This window comes from Ahaetulla prasina, chromosome 1 (genome assembly GCF_028640845.1).
Source record: "Ahaetulla prasina isolate Xishuangbanna chromosome 1, ASM2864084v1, whole genome shotgun sequence".
Classification (NCBI taxonomy): Eukaryota; Metazoa; Chordata; class Lepidosauria; order Squamata; family Colubridae; genus Ahaetulla; species Ahaetulla prasina.
The window spans coordinates 60892656-60915934 of NC_080539.1; the positions used below are offsets into that span (position 1 = coordinate 60892656).

At 42.7% G+C, this 23279-nt stretch overlaps 1 long non-coding RNA gene across 1 annotated transcript; it reads left to right on the forward strand.

Moving 5' to 3' along the window:
- Nucleotides 1–1865: 1865 nt before the first annotated feature.
- On the forward strand, nt 1866–14485 carry LOC131189324 (uncharacterized). Its single transcript, XR_009152978.1, has 3 exons — nt 1866–2023; nt 5388–5588; nt 13129–14485. It is a non-coding gene; the product is annotated as an uncharacterized LOC131189324 (long non-coding RNA).
- The last annotated feature ends 8794 nt before the right edge of the window (nt 14486–23279 follow it).

Sequence of the window (23279 nt, forward strand, 5' to 3'; positions counted from 1 at the left end):
GCAAACCTGATAAAAAGCTCTCCTGGAGACGGTCATCAGGTGATCTTCAAATGACAACTGCCCATCCAGGAGAACGCCCAAGTTGTGCATCCTTTCCATCGGGGCCAATGACTCGCCCCCAACAGTCAGCCGCGGCTGCAGCTGACTGTACCGGGGTGCCGGCATCCACAGCCACTCCGTCTTGGAGGGATTGAGCTTGAGCCTGTTCCTCCCCATCCAGACCCGTACGGCTTCCAGACACCGGGACAGCACTTCGATAGCTTCGTTGGGGTGGCCTGGGGTGGAAAAGTACAGCTGCGTATCATCAGCGTACAGTTGGTATCTCACCCCAAAACCACTGATGATCTCGCCCAGCGGCTTCATATAGATGTTGAACAGGAGAGACGAGAATATTGCCGCTGCGGCACCCCACACATGAGGCGCCCCGGGGTCGATCTCTGCCCCCCCGTCAACACCATCTGCGTCCGGTCAGAGAGGTAGGAGGAGAACCACCGATAAATGGTGCCTCCCACTCCCAACCCCTCCAACCGGTGCAGCAGGATACCATGGTCGATGGTATCAAAAGCCGCTGAGAGGTCTAATAGGACCAGGGCAGAGGAATAACCCTTATCCCTGGCCCTCCAGAGATCATCCACCAACGCGACCAAAGCTGTCTCCGTACTGTATCCGGGCCGGAAGCCGGACTGGAACAGGTCTAGATAGACGGTTTCATCCAGGAACTGGGGTAGTTGACATGCCACCGCACTCTCTACAACCTTCGCCGTGAAACGAAGGTTGGAGACTGGACGGTAATTTCCTAAAACAGCTGGGTCCAGGGAAGGCTTCTTGTGGAGAGGTCTCACCACCGCCTCTTTCAGGGCAGCGGGAAAGACCCCCTCCCACAAAGAAGCATTTGTAATCCCCCGGAGCCAGCCTCGTGTCACCTCCTGCATGGCCAGAACCAACCAGGAGGGGCAAGGGTCCAATAAACATGTGGTGGCATTCAACCTTCCCAGCAACCTGTCCATGTCCTCGGGAGTCACAGGGTTGCTCTTCTTTGCACTTTTTCCAAAGTCTCAACATCTTTTTTGTAATGTGATGACCAAAACTGGATTAGTATTGCAGGTGTGGTCTTGCTAAGAATTTACAAGTTATAGTTCATGTGATTTTGATTCTATGCATGACTCTATGCATGTATGTATACAACATATGTATTCTATGCATGTATGTATACCCTCCAGTGCCACTCAGCCAGAATTGCAACTTGCAGGACAAGGATGGGCTATGCATGCCTTTATGAGTTCTTTGGAGAAGACATTCATAAATTAAACAAATAATGCCTTATAAGCTTATAGATTTCTAGACTGAGCCAGATCTAAATATAATTTCATCTTATTTAGATCATTGCAAAAGAATCTTACAGTGAATTTCTACAGTGTTAGGTGACTCAGTGATACTGCTGAATTATCATCCCAGTCATTGTACAACACTTTTTATACCATTTGTGTTCTCAGATTTTCCACCCTTGGTAACTAACGTCATTGATGCCTTTTAGAAACCTTATTCTGACATGATTCTGTGACAGGCATTTTCAACTGTGTCTCAGGCTGTTTATTCTTTTCCTTTATATAAACAGTAGTGAGCCATTTCTATGACAACCAAAGTAATATTTTTATCATTTGTGTTCTAACCACAATTTCATATATGTTTACCAATCCACATTTTTGTTATTATTTTTCTTTATAAAATGAATGGCTTTTAAAAGGGTGGGGAAGTCCTTACAATATTTTACAATAAAGTCCCAAACATCTCCACTCAGCATGAGCCATAATGAGTTTATTAAAATTTATTCCCAGGGAAATGCGTGTGTGATTGCAACTTTGATTTAAAACAAACCATAATTTTTAAAATGGCATTTTATTTACAGTGCAATCATTTGTAAAGAGATCAATGGAATTAATGCTTCTTCTAACATCAGCCAAATATCTTCTGGACACTGTTCATTTGAGACTACTTATCCAAAATATGATTTCACACCTTATATGTAAGCATTTTCCTTGGAAACAAGGCTGTCTCACTTCTAGGAGTACACATTTTTCTCACAGCTACTGGAAAGTTCCATATAGTTTGCAGAAATTTATCTTTTTTTTTCCACTAAAAGCAATTCTTTAAGGGGAGATGTTCTTTTCTAAGTACATAAAAATCGTTGAAAATTACAGCTTTGATTTCCCTCACAAGCTTCTATCTGTAATTATTCCTACACACTAAAACACACGGACCTGATAGGCATTTCGGAGACCTGGTTGGGCACGGAAGGGGGGGTTCCCCTGGTAGAGATGTGCCCACCGGGTTTCCGTGCATTCCATCAGGCGAGGGCCCAGGGTAGGGGTGAGGGGGTGGCGGTTATTATCAACGAGAGTCTAGAACTGAGGGAGACCACTGTGCCACAGATAGCCGGATGTGAGTCCCTCCTTGTGAAGTGGGGCCGGGATATGCAGGTGGGTTTACTGATCACGTACCTGGCTCCTTGCTGCATGACAGAAACCCTGCCTGAACTACTGGATGTGATCGCCGGGACGGTGGTGGAGACCCCCAGGCTTATGGTCATGGGGGATTTCAATCTGCCGTCAGCGGGGGTAGCATCCATGTCAGCTCGGGAATTCATGGCTTCCATGATGGCCTTGGACCTGACCCAGTTAGTGAACGGTCCCACTCACATCGGGGGAAACACTCTGGACTTGATTTTTGTCTCTGGACAGTGGCTGAATGATCTGGAGTTAGGGGAGTTAGTTACCAGACCCCTGTCATGGTCAGATCATTCGCTCCTTCAGCTGGACTTTCGAACCGCCGACCCCGGCCGCAGGGAGACAGAACCGATGTTTGTTCCGTCCCAGGCGCCTGATGGACCCTGAAAGGTTCCAGATGGAGCTTGGGTCATTCCCTGAGGATTTAGCCCACGACTCGGCTGGGGATCTAGTCACCGCCTGGGATCGGGCGGCGGTTGGTGCTCTAGATCGAGTTGTGCCTTTGCGGCCTCTGACTCGGTGCCTATCTCGATTAGCCCCTTGGTATTCCGAAGGGCTGAGGGAGATGAAGCGCCAGAGAAGACGCCTAGAGAGTATCTGGAGGGCCAGCCACTCCAAATCTGACCGGACACTAGTTAGGTTTCACATCCGGACTTATCTAGTGGCAATGAGGGTGGCAAAACGGGAATATTTTTCCACTCTCATTGCATCAGCAGATAACCGCCCAGCCACCCTGTTTAGGGTGACCCACTCGCTCCTTCACCAGGGAGCGGTGGAGGATCCCTTACAGGGTCGAGCTGAGGACTTTGGGCAGTATCTGTTTGATAAAATCACTCAGATTCGGGAAGGGTTGGACACAGATTGGGTAGATCTGGGTGGGGTGGGAGAGGCAGGTCTTGGGGTTACTATCTGGGATGAGTTTGATTCTGTGGCTCCTGAGGACGTGGACAGGATACTGGGGGGACTGAATGCGACCACATGTTTACTGGACCCGTGTCCCTCCTGGCTGGTACTGGCCACCTGGGAGGTGACACGAGGCTGGCTCCAGGGAATTGTGAATGCTTCTTTGATGGAGGGTGTCTTCCCTACCGCCTTGAAAGAGGCGGTGGTGCGGCCCCTCCTCAAGAAGCCTTCCCTGGATCCAGCTATTTTAGCAAATTACCGTCCTGTCTCCAACCTTCGTTTTGTGGCGAAGGTTGTTGAGAGTGTGGTTGCACGACAGCTGCCCCAGTACCTGGATGAAACTGTCTATCTAGATCCGTTCCAGTCTGGTTTCCGGCCTGGTTACAGCACGGAAACAGCCTTGGTCGCGTTGGTTGATGATCTCTGGAGGGCTCGGGACAGAGGTTGTTCCTCTGTTCTGGTCCTATTAGATCTCTCAGCGGCTTTCGATACCATCGACCATGGTATCCTGCTGTGCCAGCTTGGGGGACTTGGAGTGGGAGGCACTGTTCATCGGTGGTTTTCCTCCTATCTCTCCGCCCGGTCGCAGACGGTGTTGACAGGAGGGCAGAGATCGGCCCCGAGGCACCTCTTATGTGGGGTGCCGCAAGGGTCGGTTCTCTCGCCTCTTCTGTTCAACATCTACATGAAGCCGCTGGGTGAGATCATCCGTGGTTTTGTGATGAGTTGTCATCTATACGCTGACGATACTCAGCTGTATATCTCCACCCCTAACCACCCCAACGAGGCTGTTGAAGTGATGTCCCAGTGCCTGGAGGCCGTATGAGTCTGGATGGGGAGAAACAGACTCAGACTCAATCCCACCAAGACCGAGTGGCTGTGGATGCCGGTGGCCCGGTACAGTCGCTGACCGTTGGGGGTGAGTTGTTGGCCCCCACGGAAAGGGCTCGCAATCTGGGCGTCCTCCTGGATGTACGGCTATCTTTAGAAGAACATATGACGGCCGTCGCCAGGGGAGCTTTTTATCAGGTTCGCCTGATATGCCAGTTGCGCCTCTTTCTGGATCGGGCTTCCTTATACACAGTCACTCATGCCCTTGTTACATCCCGCCTGGACTACTGCAACGCTCTCTACATGGGGCTCCCCTTGAAGGGTACCTGGAGGCTTCAACTGGTCCAGAATGCGGCTGCGCGGGTGATAGAGGGAGCACTTCGTGGCTCCCGTGTGACACCGCTCCTGCGCAGTCTGCACTGGCTCCCAGTGATCTTCCGGGTCCAATTCAAGGTGCTTGTTATCACCTTCAAAACGCTCCATGGCTTAGGACCGAGGTATTTACGGGACCGCCTACTGCCACCAGTAGCCTCACACCGACCAGTGCGCTCTCACAGAGAGGGCCTCCTCCAGATACCATCAGCTAAACAATGTCGGCTTGCGACCTCCAGGGGCAGGGCCTTCTCTGTGCGAGCTCCCGCCCTCTGGAACAAGCTGCCTTCGGGGCTTCGTCAACTCCCCGACCTCCGGACCTTTCGCCGCGAGCTGAAGATGCTGTTGTTTCGACATGCAGGACTAGCTTGAACATAGTTTTAAACCAGGGTTTTGAATTAGGGGTTTTAAACGGGGTTTTAATTGTATTTTTAAAAAAATTTAGGCCATTAATCAAATCAGTTTTTTATATAGTTTTTAATTTGTATTATATGTATTTTGTCTTTTACTGGCTGTGAACCGCCCTGAGTCCTTCGGGAGAAGGGCAGTATACAAATACATAAATAAATAAATAATAAAAAACCGTTAAAAGGCTTTGTCACTCATGTTTAACTGTTACAATTCCTGTTGTCCCCTGCTGAACATGATGGAATGTATACACCAAGAAGTCTTGATGTCACCAGAGTACGCTACAGTGTGGAAAACTTTTAACATTTAATGAAATTACTAGAGGAATAGATTCAGGAGCAAACTAAGTCTTTATTTTGTTCTTTTTAGATTCCAAGTGATAGTCTTCCATATGCAATGGTCATTAACAGAAGTGACAATATAAATACTGAACTCTACAATGTTTCAGTCAAGGCTTTCACATTTTGTGGCGGCGCAGTGGTTAGAATGCAGTATTGCAGGCTAATTCTGCTGACTGTCAGGTTCGATCCTCACTGGCTCAAGGTTGACTCAGCCTTCAATCCTTCCAAGGTGAGTAAAATGAAGACACAGATTGTTGGGGTCAATAGGCTGACTCTGTAAACCGCTTAGAGAGATCTGTTTAGCACTGTGAAGTGGTGTATAAAGACTAAGTGCTATTGCTATTTCTCCTTTTACACAAGACAGAGACATAGTAGACAAGGTCACCAGCCCTAATGACACCTGTATCACATGAAACATTCCCTGCTAATGATAACAGCATGGTGCCAGTTTTTCCACATTTGAGTTCTAAGCCAGTTAATCTTTTTAAATAATAAAACCAGTACAGCAGTGTGGCTTTGGTGCTTTATGCCTAGTTGCCAGCTTTTGTATCAGTAAGTTTCTGGATGAGCTCCACGAATAATTTTATCAAGAATGCACTGTAGTTATCTTAACTTGATCAAACCCTGGCCTGGTTAGTTGATGCCAAATCAGACCAATTCAAGGAAAAACTCAGACTTCTCATTACTATTATTAGATCCAGGAGTCTTTTCAACAGCAAAAAAATAAGAAATGACAGTTGGCAAAACAAAGAAACAGAAAATAGTGTTATGTTTGGACACATACTTAGTGTGCCCTACCTGTGTAGTGGCTAAAATACATGCACAGAAGCATGCAGCAATAAAGTTCAGTTCTTTTATCTTATACCAGCCTGCTCTTATCGGGAAAAAAAAATCAACCAGTAAGTTTAAGGGAAAGTCTTCTCCTTTATTTTCCCCACTTCATTCAAACCAGCACCTTTTATCTAATGGGGAATGTTTCCTGCCAAATTCACCTCATTAACCTCCTGTTGGAATCACTTCTGAAACTGAACTCATAGTTTCAAGACTTCACCTGTTTTAGTATTTGCCTGTAGCATTTTGAAGGGAATGTGGGATGATTAAATGGGATCCAATTAGACAAGATTATATCTTCAAAAGAGCAAGAGCTAAAGATTATACAGAAAATAACAATTATCTGGAATAAGCAGATAAAAGCTGCTAACCTTTCTTTGGATTGTTACAAGAAACTCAGGATGCAAAAAACTAAGAGGCAGGTCCTTGCTTATCCAAGCACCATCTCTATTTTTTTAGCTGATCAAATTCATTAGAATTTTTCAAGGATTTATAGTAGCATTCTCCAATCTGTTGACCTCTTGATGTATTGGACTTCAAAACCCATAACTCCCAATCACTATAACTAGGAATTGTTTAGGCTAACAATTAAATAAGATAGAGATCGCTAAGTAGGAGAAATCTGCTATTGTGTTAGTAAAGGAATATGTCCTATTTAGCAAATAATTTGAAAGCAAAACAGTGCAGTAAAATATACTCTATTTCTGAATTTACCCAATTAAACAGATTGGTAATCCTATAGCTCTCTAACAAGAACAAGAATTGAAATCAAATGCTTGTTTACTTGGAAGAAACACCCTGGCATTTAACATGCATTCTTTTCATCTACTTTTCTTAAGGAATGTATATAGTTAGTCCTCAATTTACGTCCATAATTGAGTCCAAAATATATGTTGCTAGGCAGAAATTTGTGAAGTAAGTTTTGTCCCATTTTATGATTTTTCTTGCTACATTTGTTAAATGAATCACTGCACTTGTTAAATTAGTAGCACAGTTGTTAAATTTTCCTCATTGGCTTTTCTTGTCAGAAGGTCAGAAAAGGTGATCACATGACCCCGGAACATTAACACTGTCCTAAATGTGAGTCAGTTGTCAAGCAGTCGAATGTAAATCATGTGACCATGGGGATGCTGCAAGAGTCATAAGTATGAAAAATGATCATAACTTTTTTCAGTGCCGTTGTAACTTTGAACGGTCGCTAAGTGAACTGTTGTAAGTGGAAGACTACCTGTATTGAGACATCTCTTTTTCTTTTCTTCTCTTACACTACAAATCTATCTTAGATTCAAAATTTTCTTCTCCCATATTTTTTTCCTTTCCTGTGCATGGCACTATAACTGTGTCCATGCATTAATGGAGATATTCTGTTCCTACTACATGCACACAGAAATAATCCTTAAGCATGGTTGTAGACCATCTCATAAGAACAGGAATTCCTGGGGAAAATACTTAATATAGCCAAGCTGTAAAAAATTCAGATACCTAATAGAGGGCAGTAAAGGGTTGCATTTGTTTGTATCTCTCTGGTGCCATTTTATGGTAGCTTATATTTCTGCAGCCCAAATTTAGTAAACCTACATTAGGAATACAGTACAGTACAGCATTATAAACTTAACGAAACACAAAATATTCATTTCTTTCTGAATTAGCATTTTTCCTTCACAGGAAAAAGATGGAAAAGTAATTCAGAATAATAAGCATATTTATTATTATATATTAATAAACATATTTAGAAGAAAAGTATTTTTCTGGAAGCAATCTAAGGCTATAATGTCACAGTTTAACTTAGAAATAAATAACATTTTTGCAAGTTAACCTTCTCCCCTTTCTCAATCATACACAAAGAGAGATGGAGGAGAGAAAGAGAAGGCTGACCATAGTGATATACTGGAGCAGGGAGTACCTGATTCTAGTCCTCAGTTTGCACCGAAACAGATAACTTTGGCCAGACTGGGAAGTTTGTGAAACATCTATCTTCCGATCTGTAGCAGACCAGTGTGGTAGATTACAGTCCATAGTCTTCAGTGAACAGGCCTTCATCCTGCCGTGGATTGATTCAAGGTGCAGCAGCTAATGATGATGATGACCAAAATTTTATCAGTTTTCAAAATCAGTGGTGAATTTGTACTTATTTCCAGGAAATAAACAACCATAGTTTTCTCCTTATATACTGCCAGGGCATCCAAAAAAGGGAAGGGGTCAAAGAAGTCAAGGCAGCCACAGCCCCATGTCCAAAACCCTACCCCTTTTTAGATACTTCACATGCTCTGCATATATTAAATGCTTCAATGATGCAGTCATAACCACAATCTTGACTTTTCTGATACCCTTCCAAATTACCTGGTAGATGATCTTGAAGCATCATTTTTTAACATGTTGCATCACTGTTCCAACATGTAGTTAGCCTTTATGGGTGTTTCACAATAGTGCAATATAGGGGTGTATTTGTGTGTGTGTGTGTGTGTGTGTGTGTGTGTGTTCGTTTGTTTCCAGACATCTTTGTATGTGCCACTGTAGCATTTACGGAATGTATTATTATTATTATTATTATTATTATTATTATTATTATTATTATTATTATTATTATTATTATTATTATTATTATTACTACTATTACTATTATTATTTATTATTTATTCAATTTTTATACCGCCCTTCTCCCGAAGGACTCAGGGCGGTGTACAGCCAAGGTAAAACAAACAATGTAATATACAATTTAAAATATGAATTAAAAAACTTATTACATAATTGGCCTAAAACTTTGGAACATAAAAACTAAAACCCATTAAAAATTAATAATAAAACTTTAAAACCAATAAAATTTAAGCCAGCCCCGCACGTATAAATAAATGTGTTTTCAATTCGCGGCGGAAGGTCCGAAGGTCAGGTATTTAGAGTAAGCCCGGGGGAAGCTCGTTCCAGAGGGTAGGAGCCCCCACAGAGAAGGATCTTCCCCTGGGGGCCGCCAGCCGACATTGCTTGGCGGACGGCACCCTGAGAAGTCCCTCTCTGTGTGAGCGTACGGGTTGGTGGGAGGCATGAGGTAACAGCAGGCGGTCCCGTAAGTACCCAGGCCCTAAGCCATGGAGCGCTTTAAAGGTAGTAACCAAAACCTTAAAGTGCAGCCGAAAGACCACAAGTAGCCAGTGCAGTCTGCACAGGAGTGGTGTTACGTGGGAGCTACGTGAAGCTCCCTCTATCACCCGCGCAGCTGCATTCTGGACTAACTGAAGCCTCCGGGTGCACCTCAAGGGGAGCCCCATGTAGAGAGCATTACAATAATCCAAGCGGGAGGTAACGAGCGCATGAGTGACTGTGCACAAGGCATCCCGATCAAGGAAGGGGCGCAACTGACGAACCAGGCGAACCTGGTGAAAGGCCCTCCTGGAGACGGCTGTCAAATGATCTTCAAACGACAGCCGTTCATCCAGGAGAACACCCAAGTTGCGCACCCTATCCTTTGGGGCCAATAACTCGCCTCCAACAGTCAGCTGCGGCTGCAGCTGACTGAATCGGGGTGCCGGCATCCACAGCCACTCCGTCTTGGAGGGATTAAGCTTGAGCCTGTTCCTCCCCATCCAGACCCGTACGGCTTCCAAACACCGGGACAGCACTTCAACAACTTCGTTGGGTTGGCCTGGGGTGGAAAAGTACAGCTGAGTATCATCAGCGTACAGCTGGTATCTCACCCCAAAGCCACTGATGATCTCACCCAGCGGCTTCATATAGATGTTGAACAGAAGGGGCGAGAGAATCGACCCCTGTGGCACCCCACAAGTGAGGCACCTCGCGGCCGACCTCTGCCCCCCTGTCAACACCGTCTGCGACCGGTCGGAGAGATAGGAGGAGAACCACCGATAAACGGTGCCTCCCACTCCCAATCCCCCCAGCCGGCGCAGCAAGATACCATGGTCGATGGTATCAAAAGCCGCTGAGAGGTCTAATAGGACCAGGGCAGAGGAGTAACCCCTGTCCCTGGCCCTCCAGAGATCATCCACCAACGCGACCAAAGCTGTCTCCGTACTGTATCCGGGTCGGAAGCCGGACTGGAACGGGTCTAGATAGATATCTTCATCCAGGTATTGGGGTAGCTGCTGCGCCACAGCACTCTCTACAACCTTCGCAACGAAGCGAAGGTTGGAGACCGGACGATAATTACCCAAAATAGCTGGGTCCAGGGAGGGCTTCTTGAGGAAGGGTCTCACCACCGCCTCTTTCAAGGCGGCAGGGAAAACCCCTTTTAACAAAGAAGTGTTGATAATCCCCTGGAGCCAGCCTCGTGTCACCTCCTGAGTGGCCAGCACCAGCCAGGAAGGACACGGGTCCAGTAAACATGGCGTGGAGCCTCCCCAACAACCTGTCCACGTCCTCGGGAGTCACAAGATCAAACTCATCCCAAACAGACTCAACAAGATGTGCCTCCTCCCTCTCGCTTGGATCATCCCAATTTCGGTCCAGACCATCCCGGATCTGAGCGATTTTATCATATAGATAACCACTAAACTCCTCGGCACGTCCCTGCAAAGGGTCATCCCGCACCTCCTGATGAAGGAGAGAGCGGGTCACCCGAAACAGGGCGGCCGGGCGGTTATCTGCCGACGCAATGAGGGTGGAAGCGTAGGAACGCCTCGCCTCCCTCATTGCCACTAGGTAGGTCCTAGAATAGGACCTAACTAGTGTCCGATCAGCTTCGGAACGACTGGACCTCCAAGTACTCTCTAGGCATCTTCTCCAGCATTTCATCTCCCTCAGCCCCTCGGAGAACCAAGGGGCCGGACGAGATCTGCGCCGGGTCAGAGGCCGCAAAGGCACGACACGGTCCAAAGCCCCAGCCGCGGCCTGTTCCCAGGCCGCAACTAGTTCTTCAGCCGTGCCGTGAGCCAGATCCTCAGGAAATGGCCCAAGCTCCGTCAGGAACCTCTCGGGGTCCATCAGGCGCCTGGGACGGAACCAACGTATTGGCTCCGTCTCCCTGCGGTGGTGGGTGGCGGTTTGAAAGTCCAGCGAAGGAGGAAATGATCTGACCATGACACCAGTTCTGTTACTAAATCATCTAATTCCAGATCATTTAACCACTGTCCAAAGATATAAAGTAGGTCCAGCGTGCCTCCCCCCATGTGCGTAGGGCCATCATTTACTTGAATCAGGTCCAAGGCCATCATGGAAGTTTGAACTCCTGAGCTGCAGTCAATGACAAGCTGGTCGATGGCAAGTTGAAATCCCCCATGACTATAAGTCTGGGGGTCTCAACTGCCACCCCGGCAAGTACCTCCAGCAACTCGGGTAGGGCTGTAGTCACGCAGCAAGGAGCCAGGTACGTGATCAACAAGCCCAACTGATTCCTATGACCCCACCTCACAAAGAGGGATTCACAACCGGCAATCTGAGGAACAGTGGCCTCCCTAGGCTCTAGATCTTCCCTAATAACAACCCCCCCCACCCCTACCTTGGGCCCTCGGTTGATGAAATGCTCGGAAACCCGGAGGGCACAACTCGACAAGGGGGACCCCCCCCCTCTGGGCCCAACCAGGTCTCCGTAATGCCCATAAGGTCCGCGGACTCCCCCTGAATAAGATCACAAATCAGGGGAGCTTTATTAACCACGGACCGAGCATTACATAACATCAATCGAAAACCCAGGCTCTGAGGATCATGGCCGCCCAAGGAACGGGTAGGGACTGAGGGGCCGGAGCACGTGATCACTTTCAAACAGCAAGCACGTGCTCCCAACACTCGATACGCCCCCTCCTCCGCCATATCTGCCTCTCCCAATTACCGTACAGATTGAACAACCCTCTAATCCTGAAACGAACCCCTCCCCCTCTGCCTTCAGACCAGATGCCGTAATGCTGCGAACAAGCCCGGGGACTGGCTCCCTCCTCGACGGGTTTTCTCCCCCACCCGTCATATCCCTCCCCCCCCTTAAAAAACCCTTATTTAAAAATCTATTTAAAAATCCCCAAAGGTTCTTCTTGGCCACATGCCACCTCTCTGGGTCCCAAGACCCTTCATTAAGGTAGGCCCTCGATAACGTGGAGGGCCATTCTTGCGAGGCGGGGGAATCTCGCAAGCGAAAAAGTTTGAAAGGTGAATATCTCATAGAAAAAGGAGGTTAAAAGGTGGCATTGATCCTGATCAATGAAGATGGTAAATAAATAAAAATTATTTCAACTTAATTATGAGACATTGTGAGCCGTGATGGTGCATTGGTTCAAATGCAGTATTGCAGGCTAACTCTGCTAACTGCCAGGAGTTTGATCATTCCTTTAACATTCCTCATGCTAAATAAATAAATATGCAAATAAATATAGGCTAATTTCAGTAGAAGTTGAAAGACAATCTAAAATACACAGATTATATGGACTGGAAAGTACTGACTGGCTCAAGGTTGACTTAGCCCTCCATCCTTCTGTGGTTGGTAAACTGAGGACCTAGATCGTTGGGGGCAATATGCTGACTCTGTAAGCTGCTCAGAGAGGACTATAAAGCACTGTGAAGTGGTATATAAGTCTAAGTGCTATTGCTACTATACATCTGGCAGATCGACCTATTTAAACCATGCTGCTATTCTACTACATGTCCCCAAGGTGCCAGACCTTACGTTTAATTAAAATAAATGGAATTTCTACAAAACACTTGTTCTCTAACCCAGATGAGATTTGCAGCATTTTATCTCGGCATTTCATCTCCTCAGTTCTCAACAGCCTTCTGGGCAAAAAGAAAAAAAGGAGGAAAAAGAAGAGAGAGCTTTTAAGCTACCTGTTTTTATTTCGTCATCATTTATAATTGGTATTAGTTTTGGATATTATCCCAGAATGAAAGTGGGGTCATAAATCATTAAGAGGTTTAAACAGGATTTTAGTTTGTCCTTTGCTGCTATTATCTTTTGTATTTGAAATTAAGTTCAATTCTGCTACACTTGATTTTAATCTTTTTAGGAATGGCGGGCAATTTGGCCAACTCTATTACCAATGCTTGTGGATTTCTGCCATATCAGTGCATTAGGTCCTCTGAGGATCAGAACTTGCAAAGGAAAACCCAGTGACTACATCAGCATCTCTTTGCTACTATGAAGAAGTCAGTAATCTATTTTCCAGTGTGCCATCCTTGGATCATTGAGTGCAGCTTGTTAGTTGTGACCGAGGGATGTTCCAAATACAATAGATTTCTTAGTTTCATTTAAAACAGTTCCTGCTTGGGACTTTAACATTCCTCATGCTAAATAAATAAATATGCAAATAAATATAGGCTAATTTCAGTAGAAGTTGAAAGATGATCTAAAATACACAGACTATATATGGACTGGAAAGTACTGAATCAAGAGGAGTCTGGTAGCATATTTATTGTATTGTGAAGCATAAGCTTCATGCGCTACAGTTCTCTTCTTCAGTCACAGTAGTAGAATTACTAGTTTTGTAGGATTTAAACTGGGATGAGTTAGGGAAGGGAAAGGAGAGGGAAGACAGGATGGTTATGTAGATGCAAGTTACAGGTGAGACCAAGTGTAGGTGCTGCATTGATTAATAATTGTAAAAGGTAAAAACCCATTGTTTGTTGAGGCTTTTGAAATAGCCTGCAAATGTTTAACCTTAGCTTAGCACCCTCTCATTTGATTGTGCTGTTAAAGTTTTCCAAACTAGCTGCTTTGACATTTGTGATACAGCAGTGTTCAAAGAAGCTGATTTAATAATTTTATTTTGTCCTTCTAAGTCCTGATGTTGAACTTGTGCTATTCATTCTTCTATACAAAGTTTGGCCTGTCCAGAGGGGCATTGTTGACAGTTGATGGCATAAATCCTAGTCTTCTTTCTGTGATAATTTTTTCCCGGACCAGAGTCCAGCTGAAAGAAAAAGAATGGAGAGAAATCTCAACTCCTCCCTTTCCTTTACAAAAAATAAAATACCTCTGTATATAAAAATGTCAGGGTAATAATTTAAGAGCTGACCAGCTGCTACAATGATGAAACGATGCACTGATGTAATGATGGGAATGAGTCAGCAAGGTTTTTGGCTGTTATCCCTTTAAAAGCCTGTATAATAAGAGGCCTTCTTTTTATTAGGACGTCTCTCTCTCGCCGTATGTTCTTCCCTGCTGTAATTTACTGATTGTTTGACTTCTGCCTATAGTACATGTATGTATAGTATATACTATTTTGTAGATAAAGCCACTATTTATTACAAACCTGTATTTGCTGTTATTGCTCCTGGGTTGTCTCACATAGTAAAGCTGTGCGCACTCTGACAAAAAATCTAGGAACCATTGTCATGCATACATTGGCCTTAAATTCCATTGAGTTCAATAAAACCTTCAAGTAATTTGTTGAATTTTTCCCCCTTCTCTCTCTGCTCTCTTTGAAATGGATCACACAATTTTCAGGTTGAATACAATATGGTTCTATTTTCTATAGAACATACCGCTAGGCTTAATAACAGAACAGTGGTTACTGATATTTTCTGGTCAGGTTACTCTGTCTTTAAAGATAACATTTGTACTTTTGCAACTTTTATTTTACTTCCCATTCCTTCTCCCACTTTTATTATAACTGCAACTGCTATTTTATCAGTTCCATTTTTTGAAATCTGGGTTTCATCGAAAAGCTTTATTGCATACCCACCATATCAGGATCAAAAAACCAGAGCCACATTAGACACTGTGGCATGCCCAACCTGTGACACAATATATACATTATATATTCTCTCTCCCTCCCTCTTTCTCTTTCTCTCTCCTTCCCTCCCTCCCTCTGTATGTGTGTGTGAGTATACATAGATATATATATACACACACAGTATATTATAGTATCTTATTCCAACAAAATAAGGCATTAGTAACTACTGTGACAGGAGGAGGGATTGCAGTCTTCTTCTAAATGTCATCCATCCATCCATCCATCCATCCAACCAACAAACAAATTATATTTTAATTAAACAAAAACTGCTGGAAATTTGTTTTGCATTCACTGTTTTATCTGTCATTGCAGAATATGGATTAGACCAAAAGATAATTAGGCCCAGGAAAATTTCTAAGTAATTTGATCTTCCATATTTATCTTATGAAAATTTTGAAGCTGGGTATTGAGAAGTCATAGCAATTTTTGCCAAATATTATGATGGTAAGTGAAGTTCTTGATCTCATGGGTGTGGATGTGCTACCAAGTACCTTATGATGTCATCCTGCAAATTACTTGAATAACTTGTGTGTGACATTTGCATTGTGATGCAGCTGACACAAATTACATAATTCGCATTATTTGCCTGATGATGGACATGATACCAGCATGGCTCTACTGGATGCCTGTGCCTATTCTGAAGGGCCAGATTAAAGCCAACTGATACCTTAAGCCAGGGATGAAATGCTCCGGGTTTGGACCAGATCGCCAGATCTGGTAGCGATGGCAGTGGGTGGTTCAGAGTACCGGTAGCAAAAATCCCTGCCCCCCCTCTTGCCCATGCCCAGCTGAGCCGCACGATCATCAGGATTTTTTTTTAACTTTTAAAAGCACTTTTTCTTCAGCCGAAAAAATGCTTTTAAAAGTAACAAAAAAAGCCTTTGATGATTGTATGGCTCAGCTGGGATCGTCAGAACCCTTTAAAAGCATTTTTTCTACAAGCTCTTCGACCAAAGAGGTTGTAGAAAAAAATGCTTTTAAAAATAATAATAATAAAAAAGTTGGCTATGCCCACCCAGTCACATTACCCCCCCCCACCAAGCCACGCCCACAGAACCAGTAGTAACAAATTTTACATTTCACCCCTGCCCTAAGCATACCCCAATAATGCTCCCCCTCAACGAAAGTGAAACTCACACCGTGAGATGGAAACAAGTACGATACCTGTTAACACTGTCAAACAAAATTTGTACATTTTAGTAATTCACCTTGCCAAAGAAATTTTTAAAAAACGCAGATTAACATCAATGGCATTACGACAATTACAGAGAATTTGAGTGTGACAGTGAAAGAGTTATGGGCATGATAGCCTGGGGGGGAAACCTGGGGTGCCCCTCTTCCCTCAGTGCTTCTGATGAATTTATTTTGCTCAATGGTTAATCCAGGGCTGCTATTCTATCTGCCATTACAATCAGCCCACAGCATCCAGTCAGTGAATCAGATGGTCGCTTTATTGTCAGTCTGATCCATGGACTGTTGGAATCGGGCTGCATAACTGAAAGTGAGCAGCGGGTGAGTGAGCAAAACCAAAACCATCTCCTCCTCCATCCATGGAAAAATTGTCTTCCATGAAACCAACCCTGGTACCAAAAACTAAGGCCAAAATATGCATACACATACAACTTATGGCATGAACTATGACTTTGAAGAAGCAAGTTTATATATACAGTATATATACTTAAGTTTGCATATCCTGCTAGATCATATAAAGCATATTATATCTTAAAGAAATATGTAAGCCTAACTTCTCAAAGCAATAGTAAAACTGTTGTGCTACAGTTGGCTGGGTTTCTATAACATTCTTAGGCATAAATCATGATTTACAAGCCACAATTGCTCAACATTATGACCTAGTATGTTATGCAAATCTAAAGCACAACACTGACTTGAGTCAGAGTCTTTTTAAATAATTTGATATATTGAGTGCTACAAGTGTTTCTGAAATAGGCACTGCCCATGGCTAGCCATTGGTATCTAGACTTCATTTTAAAAGCCAGCTATTATTTATCATTGTTGGCAACTGCAGGGAATCTGAACTCTGAGGGATGATTTAATATGGCAAGATTTGAATGTTGAATTTAGTGCCATTCATTCAAAACAACTTTGACAGAACTATTGGGAAAAGATTTTTAGCAACTAATTCTATCCTTTAGTTTGCTCAGCTTCTCTACCATAAGACTGTGGAAATGTATTTTCTAGATCCATGTGCCAATTATTTGTAAATAGGAGTGGAGGGTTTCTCAGGAAAGACTTTAATAGTTTAAAATATCCTAGTATTTGCCTACCAACATTGTTTATGCCCAGAAGAGGTCTGTTTTTTTCTCATGCATACACACACAGATACATGGACCCACACACAACATAATATCTTTATAAGAAGGTGTTGTCAAATATTGTTGAGGGGACTGTCAACCATTCTTCAGTCAATGTAACACTCAAAAGTTCTCACATTCCAGATAACTGTACTTATAACCCCAGACAATGTTTGAATAATCCTTGGGCAACTGTGACAACTGAGAGTTTTTTAAGAACGGCATGCTCCTTGTCATAAACACAGCCGTTGATTGACAGTGGTAAAAGAGCAGAGCAAAGTGGTCTGGCAGAACATGTGACACCACTCAAATTATACAGTTTATGAAATAGACTGGACTTCACCAGATGAATAGTACGGTATAGGAGATCAAGCATTAGTTGCCAAGCTATGTGTCAGATGAACTGCTGAAATGTGCTTGGAAAATGACAGCTCAAAGTTGGATGTACAGTATTTACTGCTTTTTGTCTATGGGCAAAATAGAAAAACTATCAACCTCAATAATGTAAGTGAACATAGTTTGTGTTTGGGAACATATTTGGGTGTAGAGGTTAAGGCAGTAGGCTAGAAACTGAATTCTAGTCTCAGAGGCAACTGGATGACTGGGTCACTCATTCTCTCTCTCTTTCTCAGCCATAGGAAGAACTCAATTGCAAACCATTTTTAAAAATCTTGCCAATAAAACTTCAGGGACTAGTCCAAATAGTTGCCAGGGCCCAATACTGATTGAATGGCACAAAAAAGTGTTTTGAATATTTCCTTGTTTTTTTTCCTTGTTGCTTGTTGCAGATTATAGATTTGTTATTTGGATGGTCTCATTCTCCTTTTCTCAGAACCAGATCCCACAACTTTATGTAAACCCATCACTGTTTAAAGCAAATTAGTAATTTTTTTTGTTGTTCAACATAAATTAACTCAGTTTCCACTGTTTAAAATTGGCCGTCTTATAGCTAATAGCCAATATTGTTATTTTATGATTAATAAAATTTATGTAATAATCATTGAAAATGAAGTAATTGATTCTCATATATTCCCAGAGCCCCTTTTTAAAAAAGTTGTATTTATTTATTTTTATATTTATATATTTAGTTGTCCTTCAGGTTGTCTTTTAAGTTATTTAAATTTTTTAATAATCATTGAGTGTAAATATTTTCTTGCCCATGTATTTTAAAAGTTTTAGAGATTTTGCAGTTTTGGCTTAATAGTATTTGCAATAAGTGAACTGGCTTCTACCTTTTGAATATTTACTAATAATTAATTTTCATTGTATATAGAATAGTTTAACTTATTCAATTATTTTGTGTTTCATTGAAATTGTACTCAATTCAATGACCACAATAAAGATTTAAAGCTCAAAGCATACACAGCCATGACATGTATTCTGGAAGAATGCAGCGATTGTATACACAAGTGCTCTTGTTATAGACAAGTGAAGCACTTGGAAAAATGCTGTGGGACCAAATCTCAGACTGCATCAGAGACTTTATTGATATTGCCACTTACCTTCTTTCATGTGCATTATGTGAATTTGCATAATATATTCAAGAGGTTGTGGGAATAAAAGAATCTTTTCCAGAAAAGAGACTTGCACATAAGGAAGTAAGACCTGACAACTATGAGGTGGGGATAACTAGATCACAAATTTAAACAGAAGAATATATTTTTAAAACAAAAAGCTTCAATATTCAGACATTAAGAAAGGATACATAAAAGAGAAACAGAAAAAAGGAGAAAAGAAAACACACAGAGAAAAAGGACAAAAACATAAGACAGATAAGAAAGCAGCTGTTTTTAAATACCTTGAAAACACAGAGCAACACTGATTGGTGGGAGAAAATAGTTCCCAAATCATGTGACTCAATGCATGTAGGCTTTCAGAATTCACAGAAGAGTCAAGAAAGTCAAGATGTGCTTTATCACAAGCACAACCATGTGATGAAAATGTGCTCCCTTTTTATGTGTTGTAATGCACATAAAGGCTTTGATCGCATGGTTGTAGCGCCATCTTGACTTTCTTTCTTCATCCTTCCTTACATAGGCTTTATTTACAAAAGAGAAAAATTGTATTTCCAGGCTAAGACACAGTGCAAAAGTTCTAACAGTGTAGACACAGGGATAAACAGGAATAAAAATATTTTATAAAAGTATTTAACTTAAAAGGTTGCTGAATTGTTGTGGCTCCCGGGCCTGGCCCCCTGCCAGAAAGTGACTCAGAGAGTGAGGGGGAAGGGCCGTTGGGGCTCCCCTCTGCAGGGCCGGCCTCTCTGGCCCAGGTCCAGGAGCCAGAGGCAGGCCAGGTGGAGGAGGTGATGAGGCCTCTGTCTCCTGTATCTCCCCCCGCCCAGGCAATGCTTCCAGACCCAGCTGTGGACAATCAGTCCTGGTTAGATCCCAGATTTCTTAGACAAGAGAGGCGGGAACAACAAAAGAAGGGGTGGGGCAGGCCTAGAGAGTGCTGAGTCACGTAGCCACACCCCACAGGGTATAAAAGCAGGAGGGGCTGCTCTACTACTTTGTGACAGACAAAACAAACTGACTGGAGAAAACTTGAGCTGAACTATTTGACTGAGCATTTGGCCTGGATTGCTGTTTGTTCCTGACTTTCTGGTTGCTCCGGTAACGAGCTTCTGTGAGGCCGGCATCAGGGAAGATAAAGAAAACCTTGGCAGACATTCGCTGGTCTGCTGCTAGAGCTGATAGCTGCCGTGGACTAAATTGCTGGCTAATTGAGTCAGTTTACGTGTCTCCCAGACTGAGGTGGAGGGGACAGAACATGAATAATGGATCTGTGAAGCTATTAGATCAAAAGAAGCCCAGTTGATAAACACGATGGGCAATTAAAAGTAGAAACCATGGAGTTAATAGGAAAATAAAACTGAAATCATTTTAATTACCATGTTTTTGAGAAAGGAAAAAAAACCAACTTACTTTCATATTAAAGATAAAGGCAAAGGTTTTCATGTCCAGACAGGTTTGACTCTAGGGACTGGTGCCCTCTGTTTCTTTGCCAAGGGAGACAGTTTTATCCAAAGGCATTTTCAGTGGTCATGTGGCCAGTATAACTATAAGCTGAGGTGCATGGAATGTTACCTTCCCACCTCAGTGGTACCTTTTTATCTACTCGTATTTGCATGCTTTCAAAAGTGGGCAGGAGCTAGGCCAAGTAATGGGAGTTCACTCTGTCATGTGGTGCTTGGGCAGTGGTGGGATTCAAAGTAATGTAACAACCGGTTCTCTGCCCTAATGATTTCTTCCAACAACCAGTTTGCCAAACTGCTCAGAAAGTTAACAACTGGTTCTTCCGAAGTGGTGCGAACTGGCTGAATGGGTCTCAAACATGGGTAGTCAGCTTGGGTCTCAAACATGGGTAGTGTTCTGTTTCCCTTCCCCCAATACTCCCAGCAAAGAGTCAGTCAGAGGCCTTCTTTTCTGATTTATTTACATATATATAAATGTCCTGGCTACGTCTACCCACGGGCCTGCCAAGTTTCTGGAGATAACAAGGAAATTACAGATAAGGCCAGAATTACTCACGAATATATTCTTCCCTCCATTGATACAGATTGCCTGCGCAAATTCATTACTTTGTCCAAGACAAAAAACCAGGAAGTCCCGCCTCCTATTTATAGTCTCTGCAGATGTCACTGCATGACAATTATGACTTGGCTTTGTCCCAACTCTTCCGCTGCTGCGCACGCCGGTCACGTCTGCGTAATCTTGCATCACTCCAAAACTGTTCTTGGGGCGTTGCCAAATCAGAAGGAGGCTCCAGGGAATCAGGCTTTGCCGGCCCCTCCTCCTCCCTTTGAGTGGGTGCCAGGGAGGGAAAGGGCTCAAGAGAAGCAGGGCTGGCCAGGTCTTCTCCCTCACTTTCTGAATCATCCGAGTCCAGGAGTCCGGGTCCAGGAACCTGGGTCACAACAGGTAGTCAGCTTTTCAGCTGACAAGTTCAGCCTCTTTAATTGCTGTGCCATTACGCCCTCACCTTCATATTAGCCGCATATAAATGGGGGGGGGGGAATGCAGTGAGGACAAGATAATTTTAAGTCCCTTTCTTTTGGCTTACAAATTTAAAAACTACTGAGGTTTACTGAGTAACATACAGGTCCCCTCATTAAAGAACATGCAGGGGTAGACTGGGACCCTCCTCTTTTTGACATTTTGCAACACCCTTAAGATAGTTTTGTTTCAGTGGGCAACCATTTAGTTTTACATCCTGTAATTGCTTTTAATAGACTTGGAAGGGTATCAACTGAGATTATTATGATTTTATATATGGCCAAAAACCTCTGAACTGGGATAGTTTAATGCACTGATATGAATGAATCAAATCAATAATAAAATAAAATAATAAAATGTATATTATTTAGAAATGGCCAGTTGATAATTCATGTATAACAACAATTCTGGTATTATTAGTCTTCGTCTTTATGTGAAGTCTACAGAGAGTGCTCCTACAGCCAAATGATTTGGTTTAAAAATGGATGTGAAATAGGACAATAGACCCGTAATATGAAGTATGACAAAATGAGATATCTGCTTCATTTTTTATGATTTCCTTTTTTAAAAAGTACTCAAAATATTGTGGTTATCGAATATATTTAATCCTTCCTGCATTGTTTAAGGAAAGAGTTTTTTAGTTTAATTTTTGTTCTTCAGCAGGCTTTAGAAGTCTTTCAGGCAAGTAGATATATATTTTTTCTGTTTCTCAGGGTTGGGGTTTGTTTGTTTTTTTGGTGGTTTCAATTTTATTGATCATCTAGATTCACTATAGAAGAACGTTGTCTAATTGACTTCCATCTTCTAAATTATTGTGGGACTGCTTAGCAATACAGATGTATCCCCAGTGAATCATTCTCTTCTACTTGACCAAATAATACTATCATTCTACAAAGCATTATGGTATAGGACATGTTCCTTGTGGCTTAGGAAACTATGGACTTGGTTTGTCAAGAAGGATTGTTTCATGGTAAAAACTGCTGCACTATGATGACAAAAAAAACCCGATTCTTTTCACTAGGGGGAAAGGGAAAGAAGAATGGATCCTGAAATCAGTTTTGCTCAATGCCAAATGCATTACAGTACTATACATGCATGGTGTTATCATCCTATGAATTATATTAATGAATTATACATACTCCTATCTTTTATATATATGATTTTGGTTATACATATCATTCAAAATAAATATTTTAATTTGGCACATAAATATACTAAACTTTGATAATTTCTTCAACTATTCTGATCAAATATGTGACAATTTCTATTGTAAAAACTTGGGAGAAAACTAAGTTTATAGTCAAATAGTTTAAATAATATTTAAATAAATATGTAAATAATATTTTAAATGTTAATTATACAATTAATTCAAGATGGGGCAAATGGTTCTTACTTCTGATTATGTACATACATACACATATACATATATGTATGTATATAATTGAATCAGTAGACTGGCTCCTCCAAAAATGTCTATGCTTAGAGATTTAACATTGGATTGCAAGTATCATGAGCAATTCCGAAGATACGATTCAGTTCTTGTCTGTCATACAGAAAATCTCACCATACTGTTGTCTGTGGAGATTCTCAATCATCCAGGCCTTGGTTGTCCCAAAAGCACTTTTCAAAAGGCAACTGGACTTTCTTGGGGTTTTTTCCCTTGAAAACATTTTGCTTTCATACAAGCAGCTTTTTCAGTTCTGATTGAATGGCGGGGAATAGGAGGATTTATATTCTTGCAATCATCTGGTTGTTAGCACTCTGAAGGCCAGTAAAGAGAGCTAACAATCGACCTCCAGAGTACTAATGACCAGATACCTGCAAGAATATAAATCCTTCTATTCCCTACCATTCAGTCAGAACTGAAGAAGCTTCTTGGATGAGTAGCGAAACATTTTCAAGAAAATAAAAAAACAAGGAAGTCCAGTTGCCTTTTGAAAGCATCTTTGGGATCACCATACTGTTCTGTATGGTACCATTCTGAACTATGGTCTACATCAGAGGTCCTCAAACTATGGCCTGCAGGCCAGATGAGGCCCACCAAAGCCATCAATCAAGCCCGCAAGGGACCACGAGGCTGCCCCACCCACATCGTCTACCTACCTGCCGGCCC